The 27732-nt window shown below is 42.6% G+C and overlaps 1 protein-coding gene across 1 annotated transcript in view; it reads left to right on the top strand.

The window, feature by feature from the left end:
- The window catches only part of TLN2 (talin 2), a 443787-nt gene that overhangs the window by 172664 nt on the left and 243391 nt on the right, over positions 1-27732 (top strand). Inside the window, exon 3 of the mRNA XM_004274706.2 lies at positions 10631-10706. The gene's annotated coding sequence lies outside the window, so the exon portion shown is untranslated. The remainder of the gene's footprint in view (positions 1-10630; positions 10707-27732) is intronic.

The following is a 27732-nucleotide window of genomic DNA, read 5'->3' as shown; positions in this document are numbered from 1 at the left end:
AGTGAGGCTGGTGCTGGGGATAACAGAAAAACGGAAAAGGAGGTAGAAAGTCCTAGCTGTGCCCAAGCAGGTGGGCTGTGAGCATCAGATCCCTCACGTTCTGATTTCCTCCTTGGGAACAGAGGTCTAGTGGGAGGGGCCCTGGGGCTGTCCCGCCCACAGTCACCCAGACAGCTCCTGTGCTGCCAAGAGTCATAACTCAGGCCTGCTGAGTCTGTCTTGGGTCATCTATATCTTACTCTGTGCAGTGGCGACAGAGAGAACGAGATGGCCGTAATATTCTTGGATAAGCCTAGACTTTTTATTTTTTCTAAGTGAAAACAGCATTATTAAGCATTCTTATTTAAAAATTCTAGTTTTATAAAATACTTATATTGAAATGGGATGATAGCTGGTATTGCTTCAAAATAATCTCCAGTGAGGGGGATTTGCACAAGGAAGTAAGAGGGGGTTTGGATGAAATGAGAGTGACTATGAATTGATCATTTTTGGAGCTGCGTGGTGAGTACTTAGGGGTTCATTATTCTCTTTATTAGCTATTTGAAATTTTTAATAGAAAGCTTTAGGTTTTTAGATGGTGTATGAGGTTGTAAAGAAAACTCTGAAATTCTATTATCCAAAAATAATGACCATTAACTTGAAAACATCACTTGAAAACCATCTACTGGACATTCCGTTGTGTGAAAATGCCTTGAAGAAATACAGGAAAGGTGCGAGTCCTGATCTTGCCCTTAGAGAGATTTTATTCTAGTTCCAGAGCCCAGAGATCACACACGCGGAGGAGAAGAAAGTCAGTGTTGGCTGCAGGCGTGTTTTACCCCAGGCCTTATGCTTATGTGGTCCTTAGGTTGGCTTGTGAAGGAGGTTTCCCTTCTGCCTTTCACAGAGGAGTCAAGTGAGGCTTGGAGGACCCCCACTGCCCATATGCACTCGGCACGAGTGAAAGGGAACCAGGATGCCACTGGCCTTGGGTGACTCGGCACCAGTCTCCATGCTGGCCACTTGAGGGTATCTTATCTATTGGAGTTGTAGAACCTTGTGGAACCAGAATTAGAAGGAGTACAATATAATGAATTGCGAGATTATGCAGAGAGGGCTTCCAAGACCCATGAAAACTGAGAGGACAGCAAGAGTATGGGAAACCACATGGGAAGGGAGGCTGCTTGGGAAAGGGGGAACTTGGAATGACAGATCAGGGACAGGAAGGAGGACACATATGGCTCAGGAGGATTAGTTTTCAAAATGTTCTATGAGGAGGAAGAAATTTCAGTGACAAAAGAACTGTTTGTTTTGGGGTATTTGGTTTTGAATGAAATGTACCAAAACGAATACGTAAAGGAGAATCTTTGGCCAGTGGAGCAAGGATTGGATGGGTTTAGCCTTTTGGAAAAATGTATCAGGTGGCCATTCATGAAGACCAGATCGCACATAGTAAGAGATATGAGGTCAGCAATATTACTTTGTAAAGATGAATTTTGAGGGATTACAGTAGCTACTAGTCAGAGCCAAGGGATGACAAGTTCTTATTCATAAAACAGTGTGTCCCTAATTTCCACATTATGTATACGTGAGTAGCTAACTTGTTCTTGATTAGCCAACCATCCTCCCGAAGGGCCCCATCTTATTGTCTGTAATACCTATTTTAAGTTCACAAGCTGATAAAATTCCACTTTGCACCTTCCTGTCACTTTCATGGTGTCATATGTTGGCTCAGCGCACCTGGGCAACCTGGCTTTGAGGACTGGAGGAATGAGCCGTTATGGGAGTTCATAGGAGTTTAACATGTCTCCTATATAGGAAGGCCATCCCTTCTCCTGGCGGCAGCCCTGGGATATTCCACGGTAGTTGATGGGTTTTTCACTGGCATGGGAAATTATATGGTTAACTTACTTGAAGAAGTAGTATTCTCTCTTTGTGTTCTTCAGTTGAATGATTTCAGTACAGAAGAAGTTCTTGAGGAGCTAGTGTTGGAAGAGTAGCCCTCAAATTAAAGGTTGAGGTGGCAGTGAGAATAAGAGTGGGAGAGGATGCTTTCTCAGGGTCACTTCTAGCAGGTTGGAGCGCTGTGTAGGACGGCCCTGGTTCACATAGCAGCCTCTGCTACGTGCAGGTGATGTCCAGCTGGCCAGTGGAACCCAGATCCTCCATCACTGCTTCTGTGGGCCAAGCCCACCTTGTCTCACTCTAAACCTCTCCCCAGGCTCTGCCCTAGGAGTGTCCCTGGCTTCAGTGCCTGGGGGGAATTTGTGATACCATACCTCACCCTTTTCTTCTTGCTCATTTTATTTCTACTTTCATAGACTTTATATTTTTAGAGTGCTTCTCGGTTCACAGCAAACTCGGGCAGACAGTAAGCAGTTCCCACATACCCACTGTTCACACGCAGACACGGTCTCCCCCATTATCAACACCCCTCACTAGAGGGTATATTTTTTACAATTGATGAATCTATATTGACACATCATAATCACCCAAGGTTCATACTTTGCATTAGGGTTCACTCTTGGTATTGTATGTTCTATCAGCTTTGACAAATGTATAATGACATGTGTCCACCATTGAGTATAACACAGAGTAGTTCCACTGCCCTAAAAATCCTCGGTGGTCCACCTATGCATCCCTCTCTCCTCCCAACCCCTAGCCACCACTGATCTTTTTACTGTTTCCATAGTTTTGCCTTTTCTACAGTGTCATTTGGTTGGAATCATGCAGGACGTAGCCTTTTCAGATTGACTTTTCACTCATAATACGTATTTAATGTTCCTTGATGTCTTTTCAGGGCTTGAGAGCTCATTCCTTTTTAGTGCTGAACAATATTCCGCTGTATGGGTGAATCTTTTTGCTCTCTTTGCTGCAGCCTCTCACCTCATCTTCCTAAAAGAAACGCTCTGCTGGTTGATGAATAACACTTGCCTCTCCATGTGCATCAGGTTGCAGTGTTGGTGCCTTTGTGACTCTGTGCTCTCCCACAGGGTCCAAGCTGAAGTGAGCATAAGAGATGGTCTTTAGGGGTTAGGATGGGGAATAGTTTACAGGAGCGGGCATCTTCTTATACCGTTCTCTAATCGTTAAACCTCAAAGCCTTTGTTTGTTTCGGGATGGGAAAAAAGGCATAATTATGAAATGGTGTAGTTCCTTCATTGACACCAAGCCAAACAGGAGAGACGCTGACTCAAAGACACTATGTTTGTGGCAGGAGAGTGAGTCATCGGCCAATCCCTGGGACTAAAAGAGGAAAGCAGGGGAAGGGGTGGGGGTGGGGTTTAACTGCAACCTTGACCTTGAAGAACCAGGAAGGTGGCTTATGGAGTGACGCAGCCCCTTCTCTTCAGTGCGGGTGTGCGTGTACACACATACACACACAAACCCCTGACTCCATCCTGACCCTGCTGTTGTACCCCAGCCTCTTAAAGTCCCCTGGTGTCTCAAAGTTATTAATCATACAACATATGTTCATTAATTCTTCAGATACCTACTGAACATGTAATGGGTATTACGAACTGAGCTCTGATCTGAGGCAAGAACTCTGGGGGGAGCCATAGCTCCTGCCCTCTGGGAGCTCACAGTCTAGTGTGGACTATAGACACGTAAATAGATTGTTTTTACATTTACCATATTGAGTTGAAATAAAGATGTGGTCCGTGAAGCCTCCCCAGAGTAGGTAGAACTTGATGGGGCGCCAGGTGAATTAGGGGTGTGGGGAGGCCATTGTAAGTGTGGAAGACAGGAGGTCAAAGACCACTGCAGAGGAAGCAGTGCAGAGGGTGCAGGGTTCCAGGAGCAGCATGGGCTCGGTGGTGCTGGGGCACTGATTCCCAGGACATGTGAGGCGGGTGGGTGAGGAAGTGGGCCTCAGAGATTCCTGCAATTGGGGAGCTGAGGACAGACTCAAATGACTGTCCTGGATGGTTTATTCTGGGGTGGAGGAGGGCTGGCCTGCAGGTGGCCCTGGGCAGGGCTGCTGCAAGAGATGGGACTATAGCCCAGCTGAAAGTTGGGAATTACTAGATAGGAGCACTCTGGCATTAACAGCTTTGTAGGAGGAATGGGGGTGGGAAGGGTATAGTCAGTTTACCAATAATTTTGTGAATGACCAAGGAGGAACTGAAACACTCCTTTCCTGCTCTTTCCTCTTTGTCCCCTTAAAAAAAAAACACAGTTGTTAAAGCTTTTTTAAAAGGCCTTGTCTTATTTTGTCATAGTGAATTGGGTTTAGCGAAAACGTTTAAAGTTTTTTTTTTTTTTTTTTGCGGTACGCGGGCCTCTCACTGTTGTGGCCTCTCCCGTTGCGGAGCACAGGCTCCGGACGCGCAGGCCCAGCGGCCACGGCTCATGGGCCCAGCCGCTCCGCGTCATGTGGGATCTTTCTGGACCGGGGCACGAACCCATGTCCCCTGCATCGTCAGGCGGACTCTCAACCACTGTGACATCAGGGAAGCCCCGTTTAAATTTTTATGTGTTCATTTGAAGATGTTGCAACATCTCAGGGTTATTTTAAACATTAAGTTCATAATATTGAAGTTCCTTCTAACCCAAAAGTCAAAGGAAAATATCCCTTTTTGGGTGTGGGGGAGGGGGCGTTTGCAAAGGATGGGAGATAATTGTGGGAATAAAATGGGCAAAACACACTTTTTGAGAAAAAAGAAATAGGAAATTGTTTGAGAGTGAGCATTTCAAAGTCAGTTTAACATAAAGCTGTAGAGTGTATCTTTTGGCCAGTTTGTAAAATGAGTTAATGATACACTTATGTAAGCTTATTTATTCATTACTTTATTCAGATAGTCAAATGTTTGTGGGACATCCTTGTACCTGCACTGTTCAAGGGCTGGGTTCGGAATAGCTATGGACCAAGGAGAGTCCCTGTTCTTGTGAAGCTTACATTCTAGCTACTCGCGTTACTAATTTAGTTTTATTGATACTTTTACATAAAGACACATACATATAAGTGAGAGAAGGGGAACAGTGAATTGTAGAACCACAGGGAATTCAGGGCATCTCTCAAGTTGTCCAGTTGTGAAAAGCATCTAAAGACTGAAGGAGGTAAAGCAGTGTAATTAGAGCACTTCCCTAGCCCTCCTAGTAAACACGAGTTTCTCACTACTTTGCATTAATATCGTTTGCACTGTGAACTGATCTTTAGGGGAGTGGTGCCTGGTCATGTCCTTGCCAGTGTGGTGGGGCAGAGTGAGCCTTCAATAGTCATTTGCATAAAAGAACTAATTTTAACATTATTTTCCAAACTGTTGCCTGGGCACTTGTACCAAGACGTAGACCACAAAGGTAAAGGGATCTGTGTACAAATAAGGTTGGGGCCACTTATTTATAATCCACATTAGCACGTTAAAGTGTCCAAATTGTTCTGCATTAGCAGAACTCCTTAATTTGGTTTAAACCAGCATTTCACACATTTATATTAAGAACTTTTTTTTTGCATGTAACACCTCTTAGTTTCTAGTTTGCTGGAATGCTGCTTTTAGAGGCATACAGAGGGATTTCTGGAGCCTTTCTGCCTGCAGAGGAGAAGGCCATGTATCATTCCTCATCTCTGAAGGCCTTGGGCATTGGTGCTTATAGCTTGGCTTTACTGAGTTTCCTTTGACCCCAGGACCCAGCCTCTAGCGGAAAGTCAGCCAGGGGAAGCCATGAAAAGAGAATTGGACATTTCCCCCTGGAGGCAGATACCTTCTGACACAGTAGAGCTGGACTCTAATCATTGAGCTGTGCTTTCAGTGAAAATGTTCTCGGGGTTTCAGAGAAGAAAAGAATAATCCTTGCCAAGTGGTAGAAGTTGGAAGAATTTTGTTTTCACAATTTGTCCTCTTTTCTCTCTTTGGCTCTTCCTGTCTCTATTTTATGGCTACTGAAAAATTACTTGGTTTCTTTCTTCTTGGATTTTGTTTTTGAACTATTAGTAATAAATGTGTCAAATGTTAGTGATGACTTCAAGCTAAGAGTAGTATATTCTGCTCATGTTTGGCTAAAATCTAGTGGATTTCCTGCTGCTTTGTTTGGTCTTACCTTATTAAAGCACTTGGGATGGTTGCCCATACAGGCCCATCTTCTGTTGTTTATGCTCGTGTAGATGGTACCGGACAAAGTTTGAGTGTCATGTTACACTGTTATCCATCTTTTTTTTTTTTTTTTTTTTGGCAGTACGCGGGCCTCTCACTGTCGTGGCCTCTCCCGTTGCGGAGCACAGGCTCCGGACGCGCATGCTCAGCGGCCATGGCTCACGGGCGCAGCCGCTCCGCGGCATGTGGGATGTTCCCAGACCGGGGCACGAACCTGCGTCCGCTGCATCAGCAGGCGGACTCTCAACCACTGCGCCACCAGGGAAGCCCTGTTATCCATCTTTTAATGAAATCTTAGGACAGATGTGTTCTTGGCTGCTTGGGGTCTGACTACATAGTACGATTTCAGCCATATGCATTGTGCAGGCCCTTCATGGCTTGATATCCCCTTGCCTCCTTACATCCCCTCCAACGTGGCCCCGCCTTCCTGTGGGGATTTCGTGTCAAGGGAGACGTGGAAAACAAAGAGTCCGTAAAACTCTCATGGTGAAAAATTGCCGTGTAGAGTCTCTCTCTCAGATTAATGTGTTTTGCTTCTTTAATGATGTTCCGATGATAATCAATTAAAGATGTACCATTTACTGGACACTTACTGGGCTCCAGGCACTGTGTTAGGAACTTCACCAATCCATTTTAATTTCATTTCTCCATCTGAATTATCTAAGTATTCCTATCTCTGCTCTGGCGACGAGTGACCTGGGACGTGGAGAGGTGTGTGTAAGCTTCCTCAAGGAAGTAGGAAGTGGTCCAGGATGCAAAAACAGTGAAGTCCTGCTATTGGTGGCAAGCATTTGAGCCAGCAACTTTTGCTGGTTTTTGGCCACATCTACATATGCCTCTCAAAATACTCCAGAAGAAGTAGAACGTGGGAGCTGCCAAGTGATTTATCATAGGAGGAGGCTGCTTGAAGGCAATGTTCCTTGAAATAACAGGCTCCCGGTACTTTTAAAATAAGTTGCTATTTAATTGGAAGGGTCTTATTCATGTCTTATTCAAAATAAGCATTTTGAATAGGTAAGTGTCCTACATAGAGACATATTCTGTTCCAGGGTTCTCTAGGGACCTTGCTCTCCAATCAGGCAGCTATGAGTTTTTACCTGGGGGCAGTTACCATCATAGCTCCTGCTGAGCTGGAGCTCAAGCAAGACCATGTTTGACTCTTGAGCGTTACTCATTGCTTGAGACGTATTACAACCTATAGTCCTCACAACGGCCCTTATTCTGGGCATTACTACAGAGGAAGAAACTGAGGCACACCGAGGCCAAACAGCTAATAAATGACAGAACCAGGATCAATCACTTTACTTTAAACCACTGTGCTGTTGCTTCCCTTAAATGCAGATTTCGGTGTCATAAATCCTAATGCATCTCAGCCTCAAATGTGGATTTACCTGGCTCCCCTTTCTATCTATTTAGAAAGGTGCCCCTGCCCTGAGGAGGGCTCAGAACAGAGGCCAGCAGCTGGCACTGGGTGGCCTGTGGGTTTGAGTTATGCCCTGGAGGCACAGATACTTAGTTAGGTCTTAGATTGTTCATCTTTAAAACCGGATAGTGGTTTTTGTCCTCTTTCTACCTTCTAGGGAAATTTTTTGGGGGGAGAAGGAGCCTTCAGGAGATGAAGGGAGATTAATTAGATTTGTATTTGACATCCAGCACACCTCTAAAAGGGATTTGTGTATTTGTGGCTTTTTAGCCAGGTTTGTAATTATGGTATTATGAGGATTCGTGTATTAATATGGAACTTCTGAACCTTTAAAAATAGGGCAAGGAGAAAAGTAAATTTGTTTGCTGGAGATAAATTGAACATAATGGGCCCATTATGGGAATACATTTCGATATTTTCAAGTCTTAAGTAGAATAAAAAAAGCTCTTCATATAGAAATATAACCCAATAAAAATAAATCTGCAAAGTGTTTAAAACATGATAATGGAGACTGTTTTTACCATAGAAGTGGCCCATCTGGACAAATATGTCCCCTTTGTTTTTATTCTTATTCAAATAGTCTTTTCATCAGTTCTCATATAAGTCAGGAACAAACCCCCCTGCCTCTTGAAGTCCTATTTTTGCCCTCGTTGTACTAGTTCTGAGCTACTTGCTTCAGTTCCTTCGCTGTAGGTCATAAATAATACATGACATTGTATACGATAAATCTTCATTCATGTGATTACAAGATTTACTGTTGTGTTTTCCGATGGAGTGGGATGATTGAGAAGGTGGAAAATAAAAAGCAACACTGTATTACATGGTGTGCCTTTGGTCACAAATAACAAACTCACTTGAGCTAGCTTAAGTAAAAAAAAAAGAGATTTATAATAAGGATACAGGTGTGTCTTAGGAACTTAAAGGCAAGGACGAAGGGGCCCTCAGGAATGAACAGGAACCAGAGAGGAGGAAGGGACCTCTCTAATCAGTGTTCACAGCGAGCACACGTGTGACACAAATGTCACTAAAGGAGGAGAGAGAAGGTGACAGAAGGGAAGTAGAAATCCATGCAGTGTGTTACTTTACACTCCAGCATGGGATTAAAAAGCAGCTCCACTGTGCTCTTTGGAAAAATAATTCATGCTCGTTATATGAAATTCAAACAGTACAAAAAAAGCAAAAATTTTTAAAAATTTGGATAGCCAGGGGCAACCATAACTATCTTAACAAACATCCTTCTAGGCATGTATAAGGACATCCAGCAACAGACGTGCACACGCAGAAATGATATCATACTTTGTGTGGTCATTTACCTGTTTTATTCACAGGTAAAACAGGTCATTTACCTGTTTTATTCATTTACCTGTTTTACTCACTGGTATGATATTCTCATATCAGTAAATATTAATAAAAACTTGTTTACTTGACCTCATCTATTTGTGGACCTTTAGGGTATTTACTCCCCACTCCCTGCCCCCAATGATTATAAACATGCTATGTCTATCCATTTTTCCACTTTCACAATAATCTACTTTGAGTAAATTCTTAGAGAAGGATTGCTGTATCACAGTGTGTGGCATTTTACATGCTGACATAGTTGCCAAAGAGCTACATCACGAGTTAGGCCCATAACAACAGCTACTGTCAGTCTGGGCATTGTTACCAACCTGATAGGTAAAAAATAAGAGCTAGGTTTTCTAAAGTTGTATTTTTCCATTGTTAGCATAGTTGAGTATCTTTTCATATGTTTATTACTATTCTATTCTCGTGGGAAGTTCATTTTGTCTGTTTTGAGGTGGAGTATTAATTTCCTTACTCACTTTTTTTTTTTTTTTTTTTTTTTTTGTGGTACACGGGCCTCTCACTGTTGTAGCCTCTCCCGTTGCGGAGCACAGTCTCCGGACGCGCAGGCTCAGCGGCTGTGGCTCACGGGCCCAGCCGCTCTGTGGCATGTGGGATCTTCCCGGACCGGGGCACGAACCCGTGTCCCCTGCATCGGCAGGCGGATTCTCAACCACTGCACCATCAGGGAAGCCCCTTACTCACTTTTAAGACATTTTCGCATAAGGATGGCAACCTTTCATATGTCTCTTGTATGAATATTCTACTTATTTTATCTTTTGACCGAAGTGTCTAGATTTGTTTGTTCTTTGTTTTTATTTTTGATTTGTTTTTGCCTTTCGTGTATTTGAGATTTTAAAAATGTTGTCAGCCAAATGTCTCAGTCCTTGAGTTTCACATTTTGATGTCATGTTTAAAAAGGCCTTTCCTATTTCTGTATTATAAAACTATTCATCTGTATATTTTTCTAGTACTCATTTGATTCTATTTTGAGTTTATTCTCTTTAAGTAGAGAGAGAGTGCTAGATTTTCCCCTCCTCCTAAATAGCTAACCATCATCATTTATTAACTAGTCTCACATACCTACCCAGATTAGATTACATGTACTTGGTCTGTTTCATATGAATACTTGGTTCTATAGCTGTGTGTTTATTGTTGCATTGGTTCACATATATGTTGTTAGTCAGACCATTGTTTAGTTGTGGCTGGCCCATTTTGTTTGCTTCTACAATTATGGTGCTTCTCTGCTTCAAATTGGGTTTTCATGAATAAGCTGCTAAATGCTTAGTTATCAGTGCCTCAGAAAACTGTGAACGAGATGGGAACAGTTGAAACAAGAAGGGACCACTTCACTGATGGGTTATAGCAACTAAGGAGGAAAAAAGTGAATAAGACAAGAGCTCATGGATGCTGATTTTTAGAAAGAATCAGAGTGCAGTGCCAGTGATTTTTGTTTTAAATATAGGTGGGGGCAGGAAGGAGGATGTATATATTTCAGCTTTGTTTAAATTCAAAGCCTTTAAGCATTCCTATCACAGGGAAGAGAATAATGTGGTTTTGCTTCAACTGTAACATAATTTTGGTTTTCAAAATAAGTGTCTTGGGACCTCAATTCCCTGTTGGTGAAGAAAATTCCCAGCCCATGTGTTGCAGCGGAAATTCATTGTTTCCTGAGTTATTTCCTTTCACGCTTAGTGTGAGGGAAATGACCAAATGTATAGATTGAGATTTTTTTTTTTTGAAAACTGATGTGTGTAACATTACTTGATTCTGATGATTTTTATTATTGTTTTAGGTATCGCTGCTGAAGTCTTCTCAGATGCTTCAGGATATCTTCAGGGAAATCGACTCTACATAAACTGAGAATTTAGGTGAGTCCTTTAAAAAAATACTTTATTATCCATTGGCCACCCTCTTGCATTGGTAAAGTTTTACAGAGCGTTAAAACATTGTCACTTCATACTGTCTTGTTTGATTTTTTTACCACAGTTCTGTGAGACAGGAGTGTAGCTGCCTGGTGTCATTACTTCCATTGCTGTGTGATTTTTTCCACCTGGTTGTTTGGTGGGGGAGGGAGGGGAGGGCCTAGAAGAGGGGATGAGTAGCTGTTTTTTACCTTATTGCGTGAATTCTCATTCATTCCATATGTTTGCCTCATAATTTTTGGGGTGGGGAGGGAAGTGCTAGATGAGGAATTAATGTAGAAACTTCCGGTAATCTTTGTCCTAAAACCATTTGGTAGTTCCTGGAGCTCTCCAGGGATGATACACAATTGCTAAAGCGTGAGATGAAGTAAACTTTGGTTACAGATTATTGGTTTTCCCCGTCTGGTTGTCCTGGTTGTGGCTGCCTGCACCCAAGTAGTGTGTGTGAAGTGCCCTGGGCAGAGACAAAAGGCGCTCTTCTGCAGGTCTTGGCTGTGCCTCAGTTAAAGTCTGACAGGTTAAAAAGAATTGGTTCATGCTCCTACCCTCCAAAACCATATCATGGCGCACCAGACGTATCAGTTCTGTTCTTGACCAGCTGTGCAAGTGGGGACAGGTTAATCTCTGCCAGTCTCCAAGTCCTTATCTGTAAAATGTAAGAGGTTGGCCCAGCCATGTCATTCCCACACTTTTAGGTTTTGTGGAATAGAGATAAAACATTTAGGACCAGTATTTTACTAGATATTTTGGGCTGTACGTAAACAAAGTTGGTAATTGTTGAAGCTGGATAGTGCATGAGAGTTCTCTATTTATATGGTAATCTCTCTATTTTGTGTTTAGGATTTTTCATAAAGATTTTTTTTTAAAAAAGTTTGGCCAAAAAGTTCGTTCCGGTTTTTCCGTAACATCTTACAGAAAAACCGGAACGAACTTTTTGGCCAGCCTAATAATTGCCATGTACTAACATCATTTCACGTAAGAAGAAACATTTCAGTACTAAAAATGTAAGAATGTCGTGAATTTGTCTTTCGATTGTATGTGTTTAGCGTTGTGAAAAACTCTTCATTTCCTTCCTCTTGTTGCTCTGGTGACCACTGAACTGTTAGCCATGAACTAGCGCTGGCCTGGGGACTGGTGTTTGGGAAATATTGGGGTGCATGACTGATAAGGGCTCCTCTACCTCTAAAACGGTGTCATTCCTGCTTCGGAGAAATATACTCTAGTTATACATTGGTTATTTCCAGAAAATACTGTGACAGCTGGCATGGTTGAACACAGAGAAGTCAGAAGTCAAACAAAAGACAAGGGATTGTTATGCTGGAAAACCCAAATAAAAATGGCTCATCCATGTGAGCGTTAAATTTAGCTGTGAGCCACCTTGCAGTCAGTGTAAAAATGAAACTTGACAGTGTGTTGAGCTGTCTGATAAAAACATACAGAATCCTCCCTTCATACCACTGTGGTCAGCCTCTGGCCAGGTGGTGTTTGGCAGCTTAGTGTCTGTCTGCCATGTGGGGATGCTGAGAGCTAGGGGTGAGAAGGGCTGAATGTCTAACTCTGGACACAATTGGAAATGCCAAGTGTGAGGAGTGCAGAGATGGGTAGGGGTCAAGTACATGGTCGAGAGTTACGAGCTGAGGGCAGTGGGATCAGATATATACAGGATAGGAAAGAGTAAAGGAGCTGTCCTGCCCTGGAATCTTCTGGATGTCTGGGAATGGACGTTGTCTTTTGAGGATCTGCAGACAGCACTAGGTGGGCCAGTCTAGCTAAAGGGCCTAGACACAGTGGACAGCAAAAACACGTCAGATGTATACCTTTCCCATAGATTTCAGATTTCAGATCCAAAAACAGCATACCAAGTGTATTCTTATGCCATGGGTCTATAGAGAATGGATGAGTATGCTTCCTGTTTACTTCTCCTTGGAGTGTGGGGATGTGTTGGAGGGGTAGGATGGGTAGAGGACAGAGGCAATAATGGACTGAATTATTAGGACAGTGAAATACCGTGAGGAAGGAGGAGCCAACCGTCCCACATAGTTTAAGATGCCTGCCTAACCCTGCCTGCTTCAAAAGTTCTGTGAAGTTAACCATGGTCTTTGTTGATTGCAGCATGGTGGTTCAGTCCTTTTGAACTCCTCCCTCAGTGATATCTGGCTTTCCTGTGTTCTAACATTCCTATTTTCTGGGAAACTTAAATGAAATTTGACAGACTTACCAGTTGTTTTCCCTTCTGTCAACCCAACACTTTTTTTTTTTTTAACACAATTTCATATTGTATTCCCAAAGTATAATTTCCTCTTTACTCATATTTCCACGTATTTTTTTAAAAACATCTTTATTGGAGTATAATTGCTTTACAATGGTGTGTTAGTTTCTGCTGTATAACAAAGTGAATCAGCTATATGTATACATATATCCCCATATCTCCTCCCTCTTGCGTCTCCCTCCCACCCTCCCTATCCCACCCCTCTAGGTGGTCACAGAGCACCTAGCTGATCTCCCTGTGCTATGCGGCTGCTTCCCACTAGCTATCTATTTTACATTTGTTAGTGTATATATGTCCATGCCACTCTCTCACTTTGTCCCAGCTTACCCTTTCCCCTCCCCATGTCCTCAAGTCCATTCTCTAGTAGGTCTGCGTCTTTATTCCTGTCCTGCCCCTAGGTTCTTCATGACCGTTTTTTTTTTTTTTAAGATTCCATATATATGTATTAGCATACGGTATTTGTTTTTGTCTTTCTGACTTACTTCACTCTGTATGACAGACTCTAGGTCCATCCACCTCACTACAAATAACTCAATTTCATTTCTTTTTACAGCTGAGTAATATTCCATTGTATATATGTGCCACATCTTCTTTATCTGTTCATCTGTGGATGGACACTTAGGTTGCTTCCATGTCCTGGCTATTGTAAATAGAGCTGCAGTGAACATTGTGGTACATGACTCTTTTTGAATTATGGTTTTCTCGGGGCATATGCCCAGTAGTGGGATTGCTGGGTCATATGGTAGTTCTATTTGTAGTTTTTTAAGGAACCTCCGTACTGTTCTCCACAGTGACTGTATCAATTTACATTCCCACCAACAGTGTAAGAGGGTTCCCTTTTCTCCACACCCTCTCCAGCATTTATTGTTTCTAGATTTTTTGGTGATGGCCATTCTGACTGATGTGAGATGATATCTCATTGTAGTTTTGATTTGCATTTCTCTAATGATTAATGATGTTGAGCATTCTTTCATGTGTTTGTTGGCAGTCTGTATATCTTCTTTGGAGAAATGTCTATCTAGGTCTTCTGCCCATTGTTGGATTGGGTTGTTTGTTGTTTTGATATTGAGCTGCATGAGCTGCTTGCATACTTTGGAGATTAACCCTTTGTCACTTGCTTCATTTGCAAATATCTTCTCCCATTCAGAGGGCTGTCTTTTCATCTTGTTTATGGTTGCCTTTGCTGCCAACACTCCGTTTACTGCCTGATTTGTATGCCTCAGTTGGGTTGCTTCCACCCTAGGGATATTTATTTCACTGCCTTTTTGTTTGTTTTTGGAAAAGCTATATCAAACAACAGTGATGACAACAACAGAAACATTTATCTTAAATGTATAGGAATATGAGAGATGATCTGAAATGTTGACGTTTCTGGAAGTGCCTAAAGTCATGAATAAATGCTCGAGGAACTTTTATTTTGACATAAACTAGAGGAAGTAGAATTGCTTTAAGGGATCTGGGCCAGTCCAAGTCTGAATAAAATTTAAAGAAATGAACAATGTAATCAATCAGTCACGTTCTGAGCCTCTCAGAAGGCTGGACCATACTGGGTGAGATGTTGTAGGGATGAGCAATTAAGAATGTGAGACAGCCATGCTTCTCAGGAATAAACATGATGCTTTAAAGCATTGCAAGCATGTGAGGGAGATGAGAGAGACTGATGGAGAGGAGATGGAGGGGAGCATATGATAAACGATTTGTTTAGTGTTTAACTTAATGACTCATGGTATATTCCAGATTTGATCCTAGATGCAATAATGTGAACTTATCTCCATTTTCCCTGCAGGCTGGTAAGAAAAATATTTTAAAACCGATTTTAAATGAAAAACATTATTTTTGGCCCTCTGGGAATTTTTAGTTCCCAGTGTTGTTTAGGGAGGGTATTGAATCTGTAACATTCAAGGCAGGATCTACATAGCTATTTGTTACTCTGTATCTGTAACTTAAATGTTATATGATGTCAGAAAAGATAAGTTGTTCCTGTGCTTGCTTTTCTTCATTAAAAATGTAATCTGTTATGCACTTTTGTCTTCCTGCCATCCTCCATTAGCTGGATTCCCTGGGTTACTCTGCTTGTGGACTGTAGGCATTGCCACTTGCCACCCGCTGTGGGCTCCCTGAGTGGCTGGGAGTCCTAATTAGCACCATCTCACTGATCAGGGTTTCCAGACATGTGCTGGGGTCCTTCCTCTGCAGTCTGTACTCGGTAAATGTTTCAGAACAACAACAATAACCATTTCCAGATTGTTTTTCGTAATTAAATTTAATCCATGGGTGTTGTAGAATGTGCTGTTTCTTAAGCTTTTTGCCTAATTATGCTCATCAGTTAATTTCTTTCAAAGTTAAAAAGCCCTCCTGGAGAACTCAAGATTTGAGCCTTTGCTGTGTAAGAATTGATTGGATTTCATGGACTCAAAGGCTCTGGAATACTTGTGCCTATAGAATATGTGTCTTGAAAAATGACTCTTTTTTTTAGCTGTGAAGCCCCATATTCTGAAGATCTAAAATGACCATCAAAGCCTTTCTATTCCGTTTACAACAAGCTGTCCGGAATTGGACAGCTTTCCAGAACTGTAAAATGACTTGTGCACTTGTAGAGTTTAAACATGACTTTACTAAGATTAAAATAAAGTAAACACACTGTGAGGCCAGCTGCAGTCTTCTCCACATACCACTATCAGGCCCAGTAGAAGCTGAGAAAACTCCTACTGCTGTGATCTAAACAATGACCTTATAGAGGATCTTTCATTAACCAAAAAATAAATAAATAAATAAAAAATTAAGTAATGCATACAAATGGCTAAAAATAGAAAATGCTACAGAAAAGCTTCTAATGGAAAGGAACAAGTATCTTACGCTCTTTCCTCCTTCCCTTACTAGCCTTACTTCTTAGAAGCAACCACTTTTTTCCCCCTGTGGATCATTTCTGCTGCCTTTTTGGTGATTTCCACATGTATAAATATTATGCTTATAGCACCATTTCTCCCTTTATCAGTTTTAAAAGCAGTTCTTTGGTGTCTTGTGATCGCCATTAGCTCGCTCTGACCATCCCCATCTCCCTTCCTCCACGTCTGATTCATGCTTTTAATCCTCCCTCTGTACCCTCGGATGACACATGCAGCCTCTTCTATTCTTATTCTGTCTCCTAGAGGCACTATTTCTTGTCTGCCATCCTCCCCCACCCAACCTTTCCATTTTGGGCAGCTGTACCTTTGAATTTTATATGCTCGGAGTTGGTAATAATTCTCTTCTGTTCTTTAATCCCAGTAAGGGCTTCCATGATTTACCTATAACTCAATTCCGAATGTTAAAACCAAGAAGCAGCCTTTACTCTGTTATAATTAGGTGGCTGCTGTTCCCATGACAGCCAGATTATGTGGTGGGGTTATATTCCTTCCTCTCTAAACCTGACGTCCTCATACCTAGACCCCTCCACGGAGCACGTGTGAGTGGGTTCTCCCTTTCACACGACACCAGCTGTCTTGAATGCAGCCTCAAGTTTCTTTCCAAGACCCTGCCTTCGCATCCCTCCTGGGAACCCACTTTATTTTTGGAGATCTCACTCACACAGACCCCCCCACTCCTCAGCCAGAACAGATCTCTCTGTGTGCCGCCTGCCTCTAAGCTGGTGCTGATGGCCAGGAGAAGTTTGTTACTGCTGTTGGAAAAGTAGTTTCAGGCTCTGGTGTCTCTGAACGGGCAGTAGCCTGGGCTTTGTCATTAGCCACCATTTAATGAGGAGCTGAAGTGTTAGGCACCTCGGTACTAGAGGCCTGGTGTCTGTGGAAATCCTCACATCAGCCCCATGGAACAGATGTTCCCCTTGACATTTCGTATACCATGAAGTTGAGACTGTGAATGAAAGACCTCCAAGGTCTCCACTGGGAAGTGCTTCTTAGGTCCTGGCACAGGCTAGGGGCATGGTGCCAGCTGTAGTTTTATAGGTTAGAAAAGACTTGTCTCTGTGATGTCTTGTATGCTTTCCTCAACAAAACTCTGTCTTCCCTCCAGAAAATCCTGCTGCTCTAGGAAAACCAGCTCTGCTTTACTTTCCAGCCTAACCCTTGTGGGTGCATTGTGTGGCCAGGGGCTCCTTATGCAGAATGACTGGATATGGGAATGTGCTTCCCTACTTAACGTTCTCTTTGTGAATTTGGAGTGAGAAAGAGGGCTTCATACTCAATCCTGCTGGTAAACTGGAAGTGTGCTTTGTCAACAGGGGTTTTTGATCTAAGGGTTTTCTTAGAGCCTCAAGTATATGTCTGTGAGTCAGGTGCGCTTGATTGTCTTAATATAAGGTATGTTTTGGTAGTTATTTTAGAAAGATTGGAGAGACAATCACGTTGTACTTTGAACACACTTTATTTTCTCTCAGAATGCCGTGGTCTTCATAAATCTTCTGGTATAACTGTATTTAGTGAATGACTATTATGATAATGACCAGATAGATGGCAGCTGGGTCCCTCACACAGTGTTGGCATTCTCCCTTCTCTGGGCTGCTTGCTTTTCCTCAGTAAGCAGACCCCAGGTGAAGCCTTATCAGTGGAACCAGCAGTCTGTCTACCGTCAACCACGGAGCTGGTCGTCTGCTTTCTATGTCATAGCCCATTGAGGTGTCGGTGGCTGTGGATGGAGTTCCTCCCTGTTCCCTCTGTTAGGTCAAGGTGATGGCACTGACATGGGCTACTCAGTGCAGGCTTATTCTCCAAACATCTTGACCTATTATATTTATGCCCCCAGATAAGTATTGAACGAAAGGGATGTCTTTAGAGCTGTGCCTCGTTTATTTATAGAGGAGATATCTGAGCTTAGTGAAATCGAGACTGAATGGATGGGGGTCAAAATTTACCTTGTTGCAGTGATGACCAAAGGTGAATTTCCACATTTAAATTAGATAGTGATACGCAGTCCAAGATTACCCTACCACCGTCTTGCAGTGATTAACTCTGACTTTGCAATTTGTTATTTTTCTATCGATTGATTGACTGTCAGGGTTGGAAAGAGTGCTAAGCAGAGTTGTAATCTGTATGAGACAATTTTGGTTCCATTAGACAAAGATCACTGATCTTCGCAGTTGTATAGTCAAATGATACTTGGGCGAAGGTGGTTTTTGGGGAAAAAAATCTGCTGGGACAATTGAAATCTTGGTCAAAGTTTTATTCCATGCCTAGAAACGTAGTTTCTAGAAGACTGGGATAGAACCCACCCCTTCATCAAGAGAAGGAAATAAGTGACATTTAAGAAGTCTTTGTTACTACCTGATTCTAAACATTCCCCAAGTATGTTATATCAGTCTTCCGTTTGTTTACCTCTGAGGAGTAAAGAATGACTCAATGTCCACTGCAGGACAACTTTCGCCTCCAGGCATCTGGGTCACACAGGATTCTCAGTTCCTTTTGCTGTCCCTTTGGAGAGTTTAACGCAGGCCTGGGGGACAAGCTGTGTGGAGTGAGGCTCTCGTCCTCTCTGGTGGTCACTGTTCACAGAAACTTGCATTCAGAGGAAATGCTTTCAATACGCTGAACTAGGAAGGACAGAAATAAAAATCGGCCCTGGAGCATATAATGACATTGTCATGTTTGGGCTGCAGGTTTCTGGGAAGAACGAAATGAAGAGGCATCTGTGACAAATGTGCAGGCAAAGAGAGTCAGTTCAGAGAAAGAAGTAGCTATCTCTCGTAGGGTAGAGTAGGCTTCCAAGAGAAAGGAGAATTTATTTCTGGGTTAATTGGTGTACGTTTTGCTGCGCATAGTGGAAAAGACTATAAACTGCGGTGGGTTAAACAAGATAGAAATTTATTTTCTCTCACCTAGAATGAAAGTCTGAGGTGGGCCGGGCAGCTCACGGAGCTTGGGCTCCTTCCAGGATGCGTAAAATTTGACACCTTACGTGGGGGCCAGCTTTGCACTCAGCATTCAAGGCAAAAATCCTTCATAGGCTAACTTGCTCTAGAACATCCATTGGGAAGATGCCACCTTAGACACCAGAATCCTAGTGCCCGGTCAGTCCAACACAGCTCACAGGCTTTTCTCCCAGTATTGGAAGAGCTTGCAGCTAAGTAGTTGGCTCCTGTGTTTAAGGGCGTGTTGTAAACAATAGAATTACTCTGAGCATCCAGATAGGACCCCAAGAGGCATTTAGAAACTGAACAAGCCCAGGGAACTGTAAATTCTTACATCCCTCCCCTGGTCATTCTGGGGCTTATGTGCTCACTGAGGGGAATGGGAACGGAATTGCCTGCCAGATTGATTTACTCATACCTTTTTATTATGGAAACTTCCAAACCTATCCAAAAGTGAAGAGAAACTGTATAGTGAACTATGTGCCCATCACTCTCATTCAATGATGATTAATTCTTATCTGGTCTTACATGACATATACCTCCTGTCTCTCACCAGTTACTTCGAAGCACGTCTTTGCCACTTTATTTTTTTCCTGTCAGTATTTCAGTATATGTCCCTAAAAGATAGGACTTAAAAACAAATCTATGAAACTGTATCACACCAAAAACATGAAAATTACCAATATTTCCTTAATATCATTAAATATCAAATTAATGTTTAAATTGCCTCAACTGTCTTTTTTAAAAAATTTCTTTGAATCAGGATCCAAATAAGGTTTATACATTACGATTGATTGACATGTTTCTAATCCCCTTTTAATTTATAGGTTACCCTTCCATCTCCCCCCACCCCTGCCCCACCCCTTGTGATTTATTTAAGAAACTATGTTGTTTGTCCTTGACAGCAGAGATTCTCCAGTGGCCGTGATCCTTTTCTGCCTTCATTTGGCACCATCTAGAGACAATTCTTGATGTCACAGCTGGGGGGCGCTACTAACATCTGGTGGGTAGAGGGCAAGGATGCTGCTAAATAACCTACAGTACACAGGACAGCCCCTCACAACAAAGGATTATCTGGCTCAAAATGTCATTAGTGCTGAGGTTGAGAAACTATGCTGTAAAATTTCCACAGTCTGGAGTTTGATGATTGCTTCCCCATGTTGCCATTTAACATGTTCCTCTGTTCCCCGAGTTTTCTATTAAATCTCGAGTTTTGGTCAGCTTCATATATGGGCTTTTTTCTGTTTGGCAAGACTATATCATAGGTAGGCTGTGTATTTTCATTGAGATACATAGTAAATGGTGGTCTCTTTTTGGGATACGGTTGGTCATTGATTACTATTGCCTATGTCTTTTAATTCATTAGTGATTGCAAAATAGTGATATGCCAATTCTATCCTTCCTCCTTTGTTTATATACGAGAATACTTTATAAAAAGAAATTTAGGGAATTCCCTGGCGGTCTAGTGGTTAAGACTTGGCACTTTCACTGCCGGGACCCGGGTTCAGTCCCTGGTCAGGGAACTAAGATCTCGTAAGCAGCGTGGCTTGACCAAAAAAATAGGTAGGTAGGTAGGTAGGTAGGTAGATAGATAGATAGAAATTTAATCGCAACTATTTGTTTACTCTGACATTCACGGAGGAATGTCAGGATAAATGCTTGATACTTTGCCTTTATTTTCAAAACAATGAGTTCTCTAGCAGCAGCATCTAAAAGTGAACAGAGGGTTTTTTTCTTGGCTTGTTTTTTTTCTTTCTTTAGTATAAATGTAACTGATGTGTTTCAATTTAATATTCTTATTGATACTCATCTTGTCCCATATTTGACCAGTGGAAACTAATTACCAAGTCCTTTTGACATAACTTGTACTTTTGTATTTTTGTGTTCTTTCTGGTATGACAAAAATGTTACTGGTTTGTCTTATCCATTTTGTACTCCAGACTTGGATGCACTACTTCTCTAAGGAGCCCTGCTTCCTTAAGTATTTAGAAGGTACAATGTAGAAACTAGGAATATTTATTACTACTGGATTTATTGTTATTCCTGGATCCATTCAGTGCTGAACTAGGGAACAGGTATGGATGAATGTGTGTATATGTGTATATTTGTGTACAGAGATAAAACTCATTAATTCTTACTAATACATCCAAGTGAAATGCAGGTATACAGGGTTTTTATTTAGCTTTATCAACTTTATATCTATATTCTTTCATCCACCCAGATTTCCAGTTCACTAATAGTGCTATGTTTTTTCATCTGCTTTACCTCATGCTACATACACAACAGAGTGTTTTAAAGACATTTAGAATAGCTCTTCTCTGTCATTGTGCCACCAACTGGATACATAGTTAGGTTCATTGGTTTCATTTTAGTTTTTGCTTTTAAGAAGTTTCAATTTCAATTTAGATAATTTTGCACAACACGGTCAAGGTTTCCAAGTCTCATCCATAACATAAGGTTATATATTCAGAGGTGTTTGCTTTTGCCTCAGTCCCCTTTCCATTCCCTCACCATATGTAGCAATTGAAAAAGATAGGGTTTCTCCTTGCACCCTTGAAAAGAAGATATATCATCAAATGGTTGCATGTTTTCATATTTATATCTCACCCCCGTCTGAGGTAAATGATGGTACGCAACGCACATTTCCTCCACCTTGTTTTTTTCGTTTGATCTATCCTGGCTCTTGTACTGTGGTGGTCATAGTGATGAAATTCACCCCTTGGCACAGCTGCCCATCGGTCATTGTGTGGATGGGGTTGAACTTTTGCACCCTGCCTTACTGGTGGACATTGGGGTATTTCTCATCTTTTACTATTACAAACAGTACTGTGGAGAATACCTTTGGGTACTTTTTAAATGACTTTTCTTTTTTAACCTCATGGAAGTTAAATGTGTATGATCTGACTCTTTTTAAGAAGAGAGAGAAAGGTGGCTAAAAGCTATTGGGGGGAGGGACGTCCCTGGCGGTCCAGTGGTTAAGACTTCGCCTTCCCATGCAGGGGGTGTGGGTTTGATCCGCAGGGGGAGCTAAGATCCCACATGCCTCGTGGCCAAAAAACCCAAAACATAAAACAAAAGCAATATTGTAACAAATTCCATAAAGACTTTAAAAAATGGTCCACATCAAACAGAATAAATAAATAAATAAAATAAAAGCTATTGTGGGGGAATTCCCTGATGGTTCAGTGGTCAGGACTCGGCACTTTCACCACCCTGGCCCGGGTTCAATCCCCGGTCGGGGAACTAAGATCCCGCAGGCCATGCGGCATGGCCAAAAATTAAAAAAAAAAAAAAAAAAAAGTCTTCATTTATATGTCTTCAAATAAAAGAAAAAAAGGCTTAGGAAGGTCAGTTAAATCCAGGTTTCCATGACCTGCATTGTCAGGCCAAGAGCTATGACTTCTACACCCCAGGTTAGGAGTTGGCAATCATTTATAGTAAAGGACTAGGCTGTAAATATTTTATGCTACCATCTCTGTTGGAACTACTCAACTCTGCTGGTGGAGTGCAAAAAGCAGCCATAGACAATTCATAAATAAATGAGTGTTCCAATAAAAGTAGATTTATGGACACTGAAATTTGAGTTTCACAATTTTCATGTGTCATGACGTATAATTCATTTTTCGTTTTTTAATTTTTTTCAACCATTTAAAAATGTAAAAGCCATTCTTTGTGGGCCATAGTTTGCAAACCTTTGCTCTGGGCATTTGGGAGCCATAGGAAGTTCTCAAACACAGTAGGACCTGCTCGAAAGGATTATCAACAGTGGACTTAAAGAGGGCTTGGTCAGAGGGAAGGAACTCAGGTCTGGGAGGCCGTTGATGGTCAAGTGTGGATGTAGTTGGAAGGTAGCTGCGAGAGTAGAAGTGGATTTCTTCTCCTTTTTTCTTTGTAACTTGAGATTGGAGAATTACTGGGATGTGTGGATGCATTATATTATTTGATATGAAATTATAGTTACTTTTAAAAGCTGTGCTCTGTAATTTGTCACAGGTTATATACAAAGAGAGCGCCAAACCCATCATCCCGTATTATGTGGACTTGGGCAAAATTGCCTCATTCTTTGCCTCTTCTTCCTCCGCCCACCCTCATCCCCCCATCAAGAAACCAAACATTGAGCCCAATTCAGCAGTGAACCTTTTGTAACAGCTGTCTTGTACATCTTCTTTCCTACGACATTTGTAGGCTGACCATTGAGAAAACAGTATTTTGTTGGAGGAAAATCAAAGATGACATAAATGAAAAATGCATTTTCATATAATGGAAATTATCAGAGCAACTTTTAAAAGGTCACTGCAGGTTAAAGCAGACAAGAAGGAGCTGAATATATTAGAAAGTAGGTCAAGTTATCTCATGTTTATGAATGAGGTGAATTACAGTGTAGGTTTAGGTTTATAGAATGGTGTGATACTGTGGTGTGTAAGAATTACCCTGGCCCAAGTGATATTATATCAAAATATAATGAAAGTAAATTGAGTTTGTTTCTTTATCCCTTGTGGCTAAGTGTTTTATACTTAATATTTTACGAATTTAATAAAGTAGTAGAAGTGATGAGCTTCTTGTCGTTGCTCACATCTCCTGTATTAGACACAGAATCGACTCTAGGAAGTTAAAGCTGAAGTAGGTTTAATCCAGGAGCTGAGTGTTTCCAGAATGCTTGGAACATTTGGAGGAATCAGCTGTAGGCTAAGCCTCCAGGTTACACCCCACCCCACCTTCAGAATCATTATCTCCTGCCGGAATCTGGAAAGCTGCCCTGGCTGCTGCTGTGGGAAGGTCTTGAATGAGGGACACAGTAAGTACTGGCTGAGCAGTTAAGTACTCAAATGAGCAGCTAGCTCCTGCTCTACGCCTCCTGTGAAAAGAAATGGCCTCTGGGGATGCCCACGCACTCCGCCTCTTTTCCCCATGACTCAGTTCCAAAGGAAAGTCCCCCGTGAGCCCGTCTGATTGACAGAGTCTATGGGACGTTGGGCACCATAGCGGCGAAAGAGCCTGGATATTATGTAATGTTCGGCTTTGCAGCCTTTCCATACTACAAAGTGAGCCAATCGCTGTATTTGCCACGGTTTCCAACTGCAGGAAATGCCTCTTCAGATGCATGTGCTACCACAATTAGGTGTTCAAAGAACAGAATATCAGAATTTCCCTTCCTTGCATACGTGCGGTACGTTTACATAGACTTGCATAGTGGTAATAGTAATCGGTGTCACTAGTGTTACACCAGTGTTTCTAGTTATTAGTATTATTAGTAGTATAAGTAGTGTTGCTGATGACTGAGAGAGGCAACATTTGCCATTTCATCAAGATTTTTTTTTAGGTTGGAATTATTTTGAGTAATACTAGGAAAGGAACACCTGTGGTTCCACGGTGAAAAGCTCAGTGATGGTGGAGTCCAGGCCTAGAGGACAGTATTTCATTTTCCTTATGAAGGACGGTGGGTAAGGTATTGTCCTGGGCATCCATTAGGTAAGCATTTGTTGCTCTAACCTGAATACAATAAGGTCAGTGATACAGGGTTTGTTCGCCATGGTTCTGCCGGCTAGCTTCCTCACTACCAGATTCTTCTGTGAGTGTTTTTAAGGGGACACTCTCTTTTTCCTTCTGGATAGGAACAGTCATTCATAAGTGAGTAACTAGAAATGGTACTTGAAAAAGAAGGTTACTGATTTTGAAGTTGGGCAGATACAGGTCCAAGTCCTATTTCCGCCACATAGTAGATTTACAAATGGGGGCTGGGGATTGACCTTTCTGTACCTATTTCTTCTGCTGTGTAGAATGGAGTTAATAGTACCCTCCTCGTAGTGTTTGAACAGATAGATACTGTTCAGCACAGGTCTGGCCCACAGCCAGCGTTCTGTGGTGGGCTGTGGCTGTTGGTGTGGTGGCATCACTGTCACCAGCAGTGACTGGAGGGTCCTCAGCTCTCTCTCCTGATGAACTGTCCCTCTGGTTACTTGTATCTCTTCACAGCAGTAATTGTCTCACCTGTCCTGTGATCTTGGGTACCATGGATGTTGCTTCCTGTTTGTGCTTGTGGGCCTTCTCCTGCCTTTCAGGTGCCCTTGGATTCCTCTTAGACTGTCTCTCCTCTCTGGGAAAGATCTCCGTGAATGCTTAATAGGCACCAGAGCCGTCCTGGGGTCACTGGAAGTCACAGTGGCTTTTTATATGTCATCCAGACATCAAGAGCTCCTTCCGAGGCTGGAAAGGCTGGCGGTGGCCTGCCCGCAGCCCCCCTCCTTCTTAATTAGATTACTGGTTCCATTTCAGTGATGGTTTTCAGCTAAACTGGCCATAATTCGGTTGCCTTTGTTTTCTTTCTCTTGACTCCACTTCTCCTTTGACTCCCAGCAGTACCTAAATTCAAGTGGGGGATCCTACTTGGGACCATATTAGCCTCTATTTTAGCAAAGCTTCCAGAATGGCCATATCTTAGTAGAGTTTTAGAGGAAATATAAGGAATAATAAATGAAAGATCATTCCACACCACTGTGTGTCACGTGAGTTTCTATAGATGTTCCTCATTTGGTTTTTGGTTGTCATTTGGTCTTTATTTCTTACGGTTTATTTGACCCCTATGTGGAGCAGACTTGACCCCACCCCCCGGCCCTTGCTTTTGTGTGTGGTGTGTGTGTGGTGTGTATCTGTGTCTGTCTGTCCCTGGGCAGGCCCACTGCCCCACTGTTTTTGAGTTTACTCTCAGCATAACACAGGCAGTGTGCCCCACACATTAGATACAGCGGCATCGAGTTATAGTGTGGCAGTGATAGAGGGAACCACTTTGTACTTGACTATGAGCAAGTGTGTTTCCTTTCTTCCACTTTAATATCTAACCTTAAGGACCTTGACCTTGAGCTGCTCATTACTTTGTGCAGACCCTCTCTGACATTTTTAAGCTTTTGCCAAGGGTTTTAGTCCCATGCCTAATACTTTTGTGTATCTGAAGATGTGAGTTTGTGTTAGATAGTAAGTTGGTCTACCCTCCCCCTATCTAAATGATTCATTCATTCATTCATTCAGTAAACATTCGTTGACCATCTACAAAGTGCTAGGCATTCTGCTGGATGTTGGGAGCAGCACTGTCAGCAGGGTGAAAATGGAAAATGTAACATAACTGGTGCAGAGGATTTAAGGTAGAGATGATAGGTAGATCCTTAATGTCTAGTAAGAGGCTTAGACTCTTCCTAAAAACAGGGGGAATCCATTAAAGGGTTTAAGCTGAGCGGGATCTTTAGGACGTGGAGTGTGTGTTCAGGAGCAGTGAGAATAGAAGTGGGGAGCCCAGTTAGGGTGCTTTTGCAGTAATTTGGGCAGGAGATGATGGTATCCTAGAGTAGGAGAAGAGGACAGACTTGAGAGATACTTAGGAGCTGAACTGGTCAGTTGTCAGGTGACTGGATATGAGAGCACAGGAGAGGGTCCTGTCAAGGATGATTTTCATTTCTGACTTTGACAGTGGATGGTTGTTGGTGCCACTGAGATCAGGAACACAGAAAGGCGAGCAGGTTTGGGGGGTGTGGCAGGGGAGGGGTGATTTCTTTTGGTAGTAACATGAATTTGATATGCATGTGAAAGATCGTGGGGAAATGTGGTGTAGTCATGGATGAGGAGGGAGGCCTGGCCTCTTCTCTCTGCAGATCTGGTGAATGCAAGTCCTGAGGGCAGTTGAGATCCACCAGGCGAGGGTGTGGAGGAAGAGGAGGGAGGGGAACAGAGACTAGGAGAGAACTCAAGGGCCAAGAGGTTTAAGCAAGGAAGAGAGCCTCCAGAGGAGACGGAGAAGGAGGAGGTCAGAGTTGGGGGAGTCCGCTAGGGTATCCACTGGTGTCTGGCGCTGTGCAGATCGGCAGACTGGAAAGGGAAGGCCTGTGTTATCAGCAGGGAAGAGACGTGAAGAACCTTGGCCAGAACAGGTTCCAGTGGAGTGCTGGGTAGAAGCCAGATGAGGAAGAAGAAGATGAGGAATTAGAGGTCTGTCAGTGTAGAGACCCCTTGCAGGAACTGTGGCTGGCAGGGGAGGACAGAGGCAGTGCAGGAAGGAGCCTGGAGGGTTTGTGGGCTTGCAGTGGGGGGGTTTTCTTTGCTTTAGAGGTGGAGGGAGAGTTAGTAGAGAGGAATGCTCCTTCTGTGCTTCCTTCCTTTTCAAGCTTCCTGCTTTGGTATGCACCCTTTAAAAAAAAAATACTTTGGGGCTTCCCTGGTGGCACAGTGGTTGAGAGTCTGCCTGCCGATGCAGGGGACACACGGGTTCGTGCCCCGGTCTGGGAAGATCCCACATGCCGCGGAGCGGCTGGGCCCATGAGCCATGGCCGCTGAGCCTGCGCGTCCGGAGCCTGTGCTCCGCAACGGGAGAGGCCACAACAGTGAGAGGCCCGTGTACCGCAATAAATAAATAAATAAAAATACTTTGTGATTTTTTTTTAGAAACAGTCACAAACTTACAGAAACGTTTGAAAGTAAAGCGCAAGGAGTGGTTCCCTGAACCATTTGATTGTAAGTTGCTGACCTAATGCAGGGTCACCCCCGATTACTTTTATTTGAGCAGGTATTTCCTAGAAAAGGACATCCTAACCACAGTACAATCATCAAAATTGCTGCCATCTAATCCTCAGACGCCATTCAAGTTACACCAGATGTCCCATTCATGTTCTTTATAGCAAGAGGACCAAATTCAGAATCATTTGTTGTGATTACCACATCTTTTGTCTTCTTTAGTTTCGATGGTCCGTGAGTCTCTCCTGGACTTTCGTGACTGTGACCCTTTGGAAGATTACTTTGTAGCTTATCTCTCAGTTTGATTTGTGTCTTACCTCATGATTAAATCGAAGTTTTGCCTCTTTGGCAAGAATATCACAGGA

This window comes from Orcinus orca, chromosome 2, assembly GCF_937001465.1.
Source record: "Orcinus orca chromosome 2, mOrcOrc1.1, whole genome shotgun sequence".
NCBI lineage: Eukaryota > Metazoa > Chordata > Mammalia > Artiodactyla > Delphinidae > Orcinus > Orcinus orca.
This window is presented reverse-complemented; position numbering and strand designations above follow the sequence as displayed.